At 37.7% G+C, this 12,807-nt stretch overlaps 1 protein-coding gene across 3 annotated transcripts in view; it reads left to right on the plus strand.

Annotated features, from left to right (window-relative positions):
* The window catches only part of LOC136415820 (transducin-like enhancer protein 4), an 81,666-nt gene that overhangs the window by 56,345 nt on the left and 12,514 nt on the right, over nt 1-12,807 (plus strand). The window lies entirely within an intron of this gene.

The raw sequence follows: 12,807 nt of genomic DNA on the forward strand, positions 1-12,807 counted from the left end.
TTTCCTTTTTCGACGTTCCGCTTCGCAAGGTTTAAATTTAATATTAACCCGCTTTATGACTACTAATGCCTGTTCGTCTTCCCGACCTGAGCCTCATCGATTACTATACGTACATGTTCGTTGATAGGGCGTGAGGTGTGCCACCCCTGTGTAGCTGCATTAGTTGCGCGCCTGCAGTCTGTAGTTTTGTTTCAGCTGAAACCGGGGCCCCACCGCAACGTCGTGCACAAGTTTGCACGGGGACCGCAGCCCGAGGGCCCCGAAACAGCCGCGGTTTCGCCCTCTCGATGAGGTGCCGTAATTCGATGTGCCACTTGGTTTATCAGGGCCGGAGTCTAATGAATAAACCCCTATGTATATGTTTCAGACGGCGAAGACAAATGCCGGTCGTTATACCTTCGTATTTTGCTAGAGAACAGGGACGTGTTTTGACTTTTAAATTCGGTACGTGAGGCCATTTATTTACGAAACTGCTATCGTCGGATATATCCGGTCGGAGATCGGGGGCTTCGTATTAAATCTTCCTTGTCCGTTCGGAATTTTACATGGCGACCGCAGCTGAGGTTTCGGGGCAGCTGCGGTTTCGCCTTTTGGATACAGCGACGTAATTTGATTCTCTTCTTAGTCGGGCGGCGGTTTTTGCAGAGGCGGGGTAGTATCACTTGAGTTTACGTTACACTAATTTAAATTACGCTTTTAAATTTAGTACGTTAGGTAGATAGAATACTTAGAAAAGACTTAACTTCAAAGTTGAACATTTGCCTAGACTCATAAAATTGGTCGTTAATAAAATGTACTAAAAAGGTCATATCCATTGGAATCATATCGGGAGAGTTAGGTGGCTAACAATCAAAAAGTGATACATTGATCCAAATCTTATAACTGATACATTGTACACACTAGGAAAATTTGAACTCCAGGATGGTGATCGTACTGTATCGCTTGGTGGTACTAAAGTAGAAAAGTAATTACTAGCCATGGTATCTCTTTCTTTTACTTAGTTATTTGAGTTGTCTTTTCGGTCATTTATCAAACCTAGACTATCGATTTAAACTAATTTATCTTAATTTAGAAACTACTTAAATCTGATTTAAACAAGTAATTTACGTACGTTTTAGATTAATGCGGGTATGTTGTGATGATGATTTGGTAGCTTTTCACGGCTGTTCTATCTAAACACGTGAAAAAAAGATCTAATTTCGGCCGTTTTCGATAATTTGATGCTCACCCCTATAACTACCGCCATCTTGCTTGCGTTGCCATCTCTGGGGAACTTCCCAAACAACCCAGGGGTTGCGACCCTTCATTTTAAAGGCAATTTAATTTAATGTGGGAAAGACACCTACACTTTACCAAGTTTGAAATTTAGTTCTACAGGCTGTGCCAACAGTGCGTAATCGGATGATATCTTTTTTAGCATTTTAGTTCTAGAACAAAATTAAACTACGAGACTTGTAGAAAGAAGTGCTGCTCATGTTTTTAAATTATAAGAAAATGTACAGGGTGTCTCAAAAAAGTGTAGTATAGTACTGAATATTTGTAGTTGATAGTTTCCCACATAAGGAGTTTTCCTGCAAACTTAATTTTCTGCCAAATCATTACCCATTTACACGAATTGAATGAATTGAGTTTGTATTATAAAAAACTGAGAAATGAAATTAACAGTCCTAATGTGTTTAAGACATGTTCCGCTCAAATAGAAAATGGTAAACAAACTTAATTATAGCGGCGAGAGAACCCTTGAAAGTAAAATAAAGAGGCGACCGCGCTCGCAACTCAGCCACTCGGAACGAAATTAGGGCTGAAAGCCGGCTTCATAAATTAGACAATTACACGAGAAGGGTGCGAACGTCTCGACGCAACGACACCCTAAGGGCGCAATTACACTCCAACTTCTCGAACAACCCTTACAAACCCATCTGGCTTCTCGAGCCTGGCGCGAGACAAAAGACCTCGTTACCGGCAAAAAATTATTTCGTCCGCAATTCGGGGCGCGCCGGTTTTCTTAATTTAATTTCGTCTAAGTTATGGAGAGCCGACCGGGGTGGCGCCACCCCCGCCCTCGCACCCCAGGCGCAAATTTAATTTGGGCAACTTAGTATTGTCGCGAATTTAAATCGCGTTTCCCCTTTCTTTGTTTCCCCGGGTTAATTTGGTAATTCATGGCGCGAACGCGGGACCCGGAATAAACTTTGGAACACGGTTAGCAGTGTAATGAGACACATTACCGATTGGCCACCCCCTCGTTCTGCTGGGGAAATTAATTTATTCGCTTTCTTTGAGCCAACGATCCGGTGATTTCCCAATAGATTTGTTGACTCAGTATTAACTTATTCCCCCTCATAAGGTACACATTCTTGCCCTCTTCACCGGCTCGTATAGGAATTTTCAGAGCTATGACAGGCCGCTTAAAACCTCTTAAGCCAAACGACGTGAAACCGACACCGTAGCACATACTTAACATTCCCATGAATACCGCCAGCGGGAGCAATCGGGAATAATTAAACGTTTGGTCCCGTTAACACGAGGATAACCGACCGAGCCGGGTTAATTAATGACTTCCCCAAGAACTCGGGCCCTAATTATATTCAGTTCCCGGCTCCGCCAGACGCCATACTTCTTTGATCCCCATTTGCCGCCGTTTAAGCGTCAAACTCCGTTATCCCCTAATTGAAAATCTGAAGCTCGTCGGGTAATTGGGGGGCGGCTAATGATGTCCCCGTACACTCGATAATGGAGATTTTACGTGTCGCGATGCTGCGAGGGACGCTTTATGACATCTGGTGTCATAAAATGTCGAAGGGGGGAAGGAATCGAATGATAAGAATGGTGTAAGGGGGAGGGAGGTGCAAGGTCATGGGCATAAGACCTGTTTTCAGATTACAGACATATATGCTTTAATCACATATCTTACTCACTCAAATACTAAATTAGTGTATCCATTTAAAAAAGTGAGTGATAATAATTTGTTCTTGGTTCATCCTGTATACTTGGAAATTAGTTTTAAAAAATGCTAGGCTCAGCGAAAGAAAATTCGATGGGTCCGAATGTTTTTTCGAAAAAGTTCAAAAAATGTTCTTCAAAGTGATTTATCTATTCAGCTATTGTAGTATAATACCTTAATAAGTGTGATAAGAAATAACTGAATTTTTTTGAAGCATGATTTTTGTCGAGAAGTGATATGTTTATCTCATTTGATTTGTCTAGCAGTTTAATTATTGTTGTTTTTTGGATTCACTGTTTTTAAAAACAAACACTATGTACGTTCCAAGACACTGAATGAATTATATTTGACATACCCTCGAACTGTTTGTTATTAACCCTATTCATTATGCAGGCGACATACTTTTAATAAATGACTTGTCTTAATATTAATATTAATACCATTACGAATACCAAAAAAGAATAAGTAAAATGAAAACCGCATAATTATTGATTAGTCATTACACGTGAATTTAATAGTAATTAGTAAAATCACGTGTTCTTCTTTGGCAAAATATTAACCATATTTCCAATGTAAAATGTTATTTTAGAAAAGATTTCGTTACTTTACATAACAACAATAATAATACTATGAGGAGAACGTACACAAAAGAACTTCATAGGGAAAAGTTTAAAAAAATAAGATGGGCTCAATGCAAGTATTATCCGGAAAGATCATTAGGAATAGATATTCAAAATTAGTTAATGGATCTATTTGTTCACCCTAATTAATTCGATATTCCTGTTATTTCTGTGAAATATCTTTTAATCGATTTTGTGGATTGATTAAATAGAACTACATATAGCAAATTATTAATGAGCATTTCATTCAGTACTTGTTCTACATTAAAAACACCTGGGTATTTCATTATTAAGTAACAATTATTACTATTACAATTAGCGTGGTAAAATATCTATGTTTACGAGTCAAAAATTCTACGAATGTGTCACAAATGCTACGCATTTGGTTCATAAAATCCTCCTCGGATTATAACTTGTGGATCGAAAATTCTAGATAATTTTAGACTAATGGACTAGAAAAAGCATTCGTGCATTAGCTACACTCGTGCTTTTTTCATCTCAAATTGCATTCATGCATATTGCTCTACAATGAATCGATTTTTCGATGTACTTGTTATATTACATATGAAAATATTATTCAAACAGGAAAATTTGTTTTTAGAGTAAATTTATTCAACACAAAATTTTATTACATTCGTGTCTAAGCTCTTGTATTTCGCCTTTTAAGGTATACAGGTTGTTTTTTAAAGTGTGTGCACTACCTTCGAAACAGCTCTAGTTATCAGGTCGGTTAAATTCAGTTTTGTAATTATCTATCACCCGTGCCTTAGGAATAAAAGAGGTTTCAAAATTATGAAATACAGTTTCCAGGTGTGCATTAAAAAATACACACAATTCATTGATTTTTAACAAAGGGAAACTTCGGCATATGATTGCGGTAACAATGTTATTACTGATCTTTCCCACATATTTTCCCATATCCAATTCAAATTTTTATTGAGATTAAAATGATTACGGAAATATGCTGGTCAAATACCGTGAATCCCAAGAGCAGGATGATCAGTGTCGGAATTTCGTAAACTATAAGAGATGCGAGGCTTGTTCCCTTCCGGATTGCTTCCGGTTCCGAACCCTTGGCACTTTAATAAACTTATGTGAATGCCTTAAACGCACTATTAACTAATGCCGTAGAAAACTGTTACAATTGACTTTTAACATGCGTTAAAAGTAGTATTTTTTTATGCGTTTGTGGAAAAAATATATTATGACTATTACGAAATATTGTATATTTATTCATATCACTAAATATTTATAACATTAATTTACTTTGTAGGTCGAATAACACACATTTATATAAAACACACATTTAGTTTTGAGGCTAAATAATATTAATACTGCCGGGTTTAATCTAATTATCGAGACTGCTTCCATAAATGCGTTTTAATCAAGCCAAATTCATTGTTTGGTTTATTGGGAAAATATTAGTGTTAAATTAGTTGTGTCTATGAACATGGTGAGATTGCAAATTGGGACCTATTTAACTTTCTTTAGGGGATTTGTCGTATATAATTTTGCCTTCGTCTCATCAAGCCTAATGACCAATCAAAATTTATTTCCCCATTAACATCGAGAAACTCATCGTTGGGGCAATTAAATATTTAACCCGGTTACACGAGCCTGTGATGGAAAATCTTAAACCTCGTTTCCTACAACGATGCTTCCTTGCATCCAGAATCCCGGAAATTGTATTCCCTATTTATAAGTATTAGAACTTTCACTTGCATACGGCCACTTGACACAATGACGAAAGCACAAAATATTTTCCTTAAACACTGATGCAATATAGTGGAACCACTCCCGTTCAACTGAGCATATTTTTACACTTTATTTATGACGAGTCCTTCAAGCTGACTCATAAAATTAAATATAAAAGGGACATCAATTTTAGTAACATAATAAAATAGGGACCGAGCAATAACGGGGATTACGACTTTATCACGAGAAAGGCCGTAAAATTTTATAGCAGCTAAAAGCGTATGCATATTACTTAAAATATGAAGTGGAGCCCCGTTACAGAAGATCCAAGGAAGCTGAATCTTACTAATGATCATGGAATTTGTAGTGAGTAACAACATTTACGGTCTACGCACCAATCAAGAACAATACCAAAATTCGCGTAGGTAAACTATAAGGCCAACCCTTATAGAGCGACCTTTATTGGGATCCTCACTGGGATCGTAGCGGTTAGCTAATTGCTACCCCCAATCAAATAATAAACAAATGTACGCCGATTATTCCGGACGCCGCCGACCGAAATTGATTACGGCTTTTGTAGGCGATCAGGGCCGAGGGCCCCAATTTATGGGCCCCTAAATTAGAGCCAGTGGCCGAACATCTGTCCGCGTCTCTCAACTCCATCATGCGTTTAGGAGTTCGACCGCCGTTTGTACCGTATTAATTCTCGGATATTTCCGATGCAGAGACGTTTGTTTACTCAAAATGGTGCAATTGCGGCTATTGATTACAAACTGTCTGCTCCTTTTGCCGATACTCGAACTGTTTTCAAATTTGATTGTTGCTATTGGGCAGATTCGCAGATTGGCAGACATGGCTAGACTAGAGTAGACGTTCGATGATCAAAAAAGAAGCTTCAGTGTCGTATCCACATATTATTTGAAGCTGCCTTGCAAATTCCAAGATCGCTTATAGATTAGCCAATTTCATATCTCTTTTTGCGTTCAATATTGCATATTTAGATTACTAACAGTACACTTTTTGCAGTGAAATTTAGGAAATTTCCAGTATTTCAAAAGTTGTTGAATATCGTGTACAAGAAATTGGGGAATGTAAAGCTCATTAATCTAAAGTTCGTTTTAAATTATCCGATTCATGTCCAAGGCATTGAACAATTTTTGAAATTCAGCCCAAAATTACTCAGGGAAATTTGAAATCTTGAGTCATATTAAAATCAAAATTAATTCCGCATAATTAGGGTTAAGCTAAAATAACCCGAATTTATAATTTCCCTATACTGTCGAGACGCGATGATTTTTTCGATATGTATTTATGTGGGTGCGACGCTGCAATATGATTTATTTTTAATATTGGGAGAAAAAAATCATCAAATTCCTTTATTTAAAAGCCTTTCATTAACACACATGAGAAATAGAAATCCAGCAGTATTATGTACATACATAGAATGTACAATGTCCGCAGAAGCTGCAAAGCTTTTACTTAAATTCCTAAATGAGAACGGGCCCCAGTTTCACATCGGGGTAAAATTGCAGGGATTCAGTTTTAAGGAACATTCTCGAGGTTTTTACGTGTTGTGTGAGAGCCCGGAAGGGGGGGAACCAGATGAGAACGAAGGGCGGCGTTAAACGGGCCCGACAGGCAACACGGGGCTGCCGGGAGCCGGGGTTAAATGGATTAGATACGGACAGGAGGGAATGGAAAAATATTACACAATCCCCGATGATAAAAAGGCCCCACTTTTATCCTGATGGACGACGTGGAGATATTTATTTGCCGGGATTTCTCCCGCCGTTACGCCATATAATTAAACTTGCAAATGGAAGTAGTATAACCCGAAAAACCGATGTCGTTCGTCACGTTACGTATGCTAAGCTGAATATTGGTTATTCTGCTCGAACATATAATTTATACCCGACCGGCGAGACCGGGTATTGGAATGGAAGGCGCGCCATATATCCAACGGTATTTACGACTTGGGGCTCCGGCTCGCAGGTGACACCTGAATGTTGAACGCTGACACCTTCCCGGGGTGGCGTATTAATATTTTAAAATGCCCCCGAAGGCGAGAAGGCTAAACGAAACCGTGTTTTCTACATGCCGAGCTCAGTTTATTATTCCAAACCGTAGTTCACAAGTGAACCATAGGAGTTTTGCATTTTGGAGTCGTTTCATGTCAAATCTGTTACACTGTATTAAGCTATTTTATTAAAGTTTATATTTTGAAAGCAACTGGGGACTGATTTTATTTTTTTTCAACCACATATGTAACGATGACATTATTGACTTTTTAAAATGTCGGAAATGTCACATTACTGCCCTCTATTTCTTGTTACGATCTACCCGTTCGATTTCCTGTCCGGATTTACTCTAAGGTTGTTTACCATAAATGGTTCCTGAAATGGTTAAACTCGTTTTTACCTAAACTTGAAAAGGAACTACTATTGAATTATACAATATTATATGGACAATTTTATTGCATCGCTCTGTATATTGTAGTTAATATACAGAGCGTAGTAAAACTCAGCATAGCTTCCTAAAGAATAATTAAAACCAAACAGGGCTTAGACCTATTGGTTTACAAGGTACAATAGTTATTTATGTAACCGGCCAGAAAATGCATTGGTTTGTGTGTTACGTTCGTGAATTATAGAAAATAGCATTTCCTAATGAGTTTCATATGTGATGTACGTATTTCATACTTACAGAGTTGCGCCACATACTTGTAGAACTACAGCAACCATTGTCGTTAGTGGTTCCATTTGTTAACTGTGTCTGGCAAGGAGGTATCTGCTTTCATTCTGTAACAAGTTACGAAATGAAACCTGTTTAGTTACCGGTTTACATTAGGAAAACTTTCTCTTGACTTGTCAAAATTAGAAAAAGTCGTATTATTCTAATATGCTTGTGTATGTGTATACTTCTATATCAAAAATAATCTAAATGATAATGGTTTAGGCACAATTGCTAATATGCTCATTAATTATTGAACTCAACATTATGAATACAAAACCAGCGATTAACTTTGGGTATAAATTTTTTGTTATAAACAGTTTTTTCATAACGCAAAATGCCTTTCAAAATCAAAAATAGATTAGATTTTCGCACTCGCTGTTTCCGCAATAACTTTTAATTGTCGTTTGTAGCTAACGAAAATTCACCGAAACGATAAACGTTAATCGGCATTCTATAATGTGTCAAACTTGTCAATTAGCCTTTACCGGATTGACTTTTGTCACTACTGAAAACTGTCTATTTTCTAGCCTGTATGGATTCATTTAAGTTTTAAATTGTTGCACGGCCTAAACAAACCAATGCGTAACACATTAGAGCAAATAACTGAGGCTCTAGCGCTATCGAGTAGAACTAAAAGGGACACGTAAACCGCGGCTTGGAAACTCGTCTCTAAGATTAAGCCCCAACGTTCGAGGAGATTACAGTCTGTGCCTTACAGCGGCTTGAGAGTGTTAGATTTGGTGTTTCCTCGCCACAGCTATTATATCAAATTAAGTGGGAAGTTGAGGTTAATTTTCCTCGGAGGCAGTTTGAGCAGCCCTTTGGTTTATATGTCACTTCCTTTAAACAATAGTAAGCCTTTGCATCTTCCCCATAAATGCACTTGGCCATTAACGAACTGATGAACAAGTCAAAAATATAAAGGGTAGTTGATAATATCAGAAAATACACATAAAAGTAAATTACAAATTACACTGAACTGGCACAATAGTCACAATAACAGTATTCCCTATTAGGGGTAATAGTGACAAATAAATTGATAAATATCCTGAATAGTATGGGAAGTTACAACACACCTAACCCACAGCCACACCTAACACCTGACGCATGAGCCTGTTCCGGGAAGAAATGGCAAATATTTCTTGTACTTCGCTATCGTGTACTTCACAATTAAAATTTATTCACAATTAAGCTTAGGTTACTTGAGGTAAAATAAAAATTGGCCTGTAATCTGTTAAGATTGTTTTTTAACTACCCAATAAGTGAGGAAGTGTCGGAATTTATTGCAAGAGCACCGATCAGGCGAATAATAATATTCTAAAAGACGAAATTATGTGGCTCGTCCTGCGTGGTCGTTGACAATGGGGCCATCAAAGTAAGTGGCCCAATTTGGCTCACCAAACCCGGGGCCCCTTGATATCGAGTGTTGCAAGCAAGCTAAACTAGATTGTTTGAGGTAATTAACTGGCCAGCAAGCCGCCGGTGGCCTGCGGCCCTTCGGACATCGCTACTTGTTGCATAAATTTACACCTGTTCTCTTTATACTCGCACTTCGGTTAAATCTCCTTAGTCTGATCATTAATTAGCGAAGGTGTCGTGTAGCACTATGGCCTACATAAACAGCGATAAGTTAAGGAGATTTTGCTGTTTAACTTAAGCTGTATGCGAGGAAAATATCTTAACTTGTGGGTTTGCATAATGGGAAGGCTTGATTGGTCTCAGTTGAAATATAATAATTACATAGTATTAGATTTTTGCAGTATTGATTCCACAATACAGTGTATTAACTAAGTTTGTAAACAAACTAAGGATGAATCTTTGAAGAATTTGGAGATGAAAAGATCATGTTAACTTGGATTAGGTATATGTATAGTCTAAAGCGATCATATCGGGTAATTTGGAAAATCATGCATGTCTGTTATGTCATGCAGTCAATTCTTTCTATCCAACGGTTACAGTAGTGGTTGTCCAGAAATTGACACCCTACTAAAGTGTCGGGGTATACTATTGTGGATGAACCATATTTTTTGTTTGGTCCTTAAATCAACACCTTTTATATGTTCAGGAGGATCGTGCTCCAAAAACTTTCGGTATTGTTCAGCATTTAGTCTTTGTGAAGAAAGCAAGGTCAGTTGTATTTAAGTTAACAGGAAATTTGATTTGATAATAATTTTCTATGAGCATGCAAATTCTCTGCAGCCCAAATCTAGTTATTGTGCAAATTAATGATGGCCTTACGGGAAAACAACTTCTTGAATCTGTTACAGGTCTTCCTAGAATCTGTTTTGTCCTTTTAGAATTGCCAGTTGTACAAAATCTTGCGTGAATATTAATGAAATCTGGACGTTTAGAAACACTCGGTGGGGGAAATCGCGTTTGATACATTTGTCTTGCAGCTTGAGCATTACCGTGAGCCATTCCGTAACAAAATTAATGTCTGCCATTTCTGCGTTGGTAAATTGGACTATTTTAAACACAACACGCAATTTATTACTCAGAAGCTCACATTAAAAAATTGAAAAAAATACGCATAAAATTCAGGTTTTAACCAACTACTGTCAGGTTTTTAAAATCCACTATCAATAAATTTTCTGATTTTGCTGTCATGGAAACATGTGCATTGTTTTCCAAGGCTTGCTACTTTGCATGCATTGTTTTCCTGTAAATTGTGGCTTTAAAGGTAAATTATACAGTGTATTTTGATGTTTTGTTAGTAAAAATTCAACCTTCAAGTCGGTTTTTTTCAGAATGGTTGCTTTTTGCGAGAAAAATACTAAAAGTATCTTTTATCGGTAAAAATACATGTAGAATCAGTATTTTTTGTTAAAAAATATCACACAGTGAACTACAAAAAAGTTACGGCCAGATATTCAGGCATGTCACGGTATGCGGTGTTTTTCACCTTAAAATTCTTCAAAGATTCACCCCTTAAAATTCGTCTTCATACTTAATTAACATTATGAATTAAAAATTCCATATTTTAAAAATTTTACGTGTTTAGTATGTAAAAATTATATGAAAATATTTCACTAAAACTTTTTCAGTTTTTTTCATAGAAACCTCCCATTTTTCTGTAGGTGAGCGCATAGTAACAATATGTCATTATAATCATAATAATAATACCTATAATGTAGCGGTAATAGGAATAAGACTGCTTTCTCCACCCTTTTTAGAACATTATATAACCAAAACATGCATTTGAGAGTAAACTGCTCTGACCTGTCAGTGCCCATAATCATCTACCGTCATCATAATGTAACAAATGATCCCTTTCCCTACCTCATTTCCACGTATCAATTTTTCATTAAATTGAACTTCAATCGATTGGCAATAAAATGTCTCAAGTTATCAGGGACATTTCGAAAATCCTCCCTCCAACCCGCCTGAAACGTCGTCTTTTATAGCTGCAATAAATACGAAACGGCCTCTCCACAAGACGATAATCGCTACACGAGGGTGAAGCGGACGCATTATTCAGGGTTATTGTTGTGAATCATCCCTTAAGCGTCCCCCGACTGCTTATAAAGTAAATACGCCACGTAATGGACAATATGTTGCTGCGCCGTATACAGGATTGGGTCGGCTCGTGTAGAATCGTAGATAATTAAGGCCCCGCTGTTTTGCGGACCGATAACGATCTCTTCAGTTAGCGGAGGATGTAATTGTTGTTTTCTTGTTATTCCTGTATATATTTCGGATGCGGGGTAATTTAACGTGCATTCGTAAAAACGCTCTCGGCGTCCCAAAGTTAATAGGAAACCAGCGAACCCATTAGCCCGATGAGCCAGACGTTAAAGGGGGTTTTAATAGAGTGGAAGAGACACCGACGAAGTCGATATTAATTATTCAGTGACCTCAAATTGAAAAGTGATTTGCGCCGTTCGGGACCGTGTTTATGTGGCGCTCGGATCGTTTAATCTCCCCCCAATTACCCTTTCGGCCTATTCGGTGTCTCCACCCTCGATCCGATGCTGTCGATTTCGTTCCGTAATTGGATTCGGAATTAAATGAGGAGGGATACGTTCTAAATCCCCTTTGAAGGCGTCGTCCAGCAAAAAACGTTGTATTTTCCTAATGTTAACTTCCTACCAAATTAATTTTCCATGGCGAATTTTAGCGTTCAAATTAGTTCGCCTCGCCGACTTCTAGAAAACCTCGAGATTGTCACGGCCTGTTTGCCATGTTTTCGTACGCCGCTAATTAATTACTCACGCACATTTTTTGTCAGATCAGTTTGCGCAAAAAAAGCCCAACGCGAATAGAGGCTGTTTTCCTTGTAGCTCATAATTTAAATTTAAGACGACCGCCATTTGTCAAACCTGACTTGATTACTTTCGGAGGATATCCTGAATGGGCGCTATTCATCCTAATTTAGCGGGGGAATTTGCGGCCGGAATTTTGAAAGGGCTTAAATTCCAATAAAGGATTAACGTCACGCCACCGTTCAGCCCTCTCACTTTTTCCAGATAATGCCTATAAATTATCGACGCTATACAGGGTCCTTTATGCTTTGAGTCGGCTCCCGGGCAAATCGCGTAGCCCGCCCCCTGCATACGGCAGCCTATAACGAACAGAACAAAAATTCAATTATATTTATATTTGTTTTAAATTAATGTGCATTCGCAATTTAAACATTTTTCAATTACGTCTGCATCTATAATACGCCGCCGCTCTGCCAATAAAAACGCCCGACCATTTGTATTTGTTTTTATTCCAGGAAGTGGATACGTTGAAATATAAATTTTATTAGTTCGTGAAATTTTAACAGATAGGAATGTGTAAATAGAATGTCGGAACAAAAATTTGTTTTAAATA

This window comes from Euwallacea similis, chromosome 21 (genome assembly GCF_039881205.1).
Source record: "Euwallacea similis isolate ESF13 chromosome 21, ESF131.1, whole genome shotgun sequence".
In the NCBI taxonomy this organism is placed as follows: Eukaryota; Metazoa; Arthropoda; class Insecta; order Coleoptera; family Curculionidae; genus Euwallacea; species Euwallacea similis.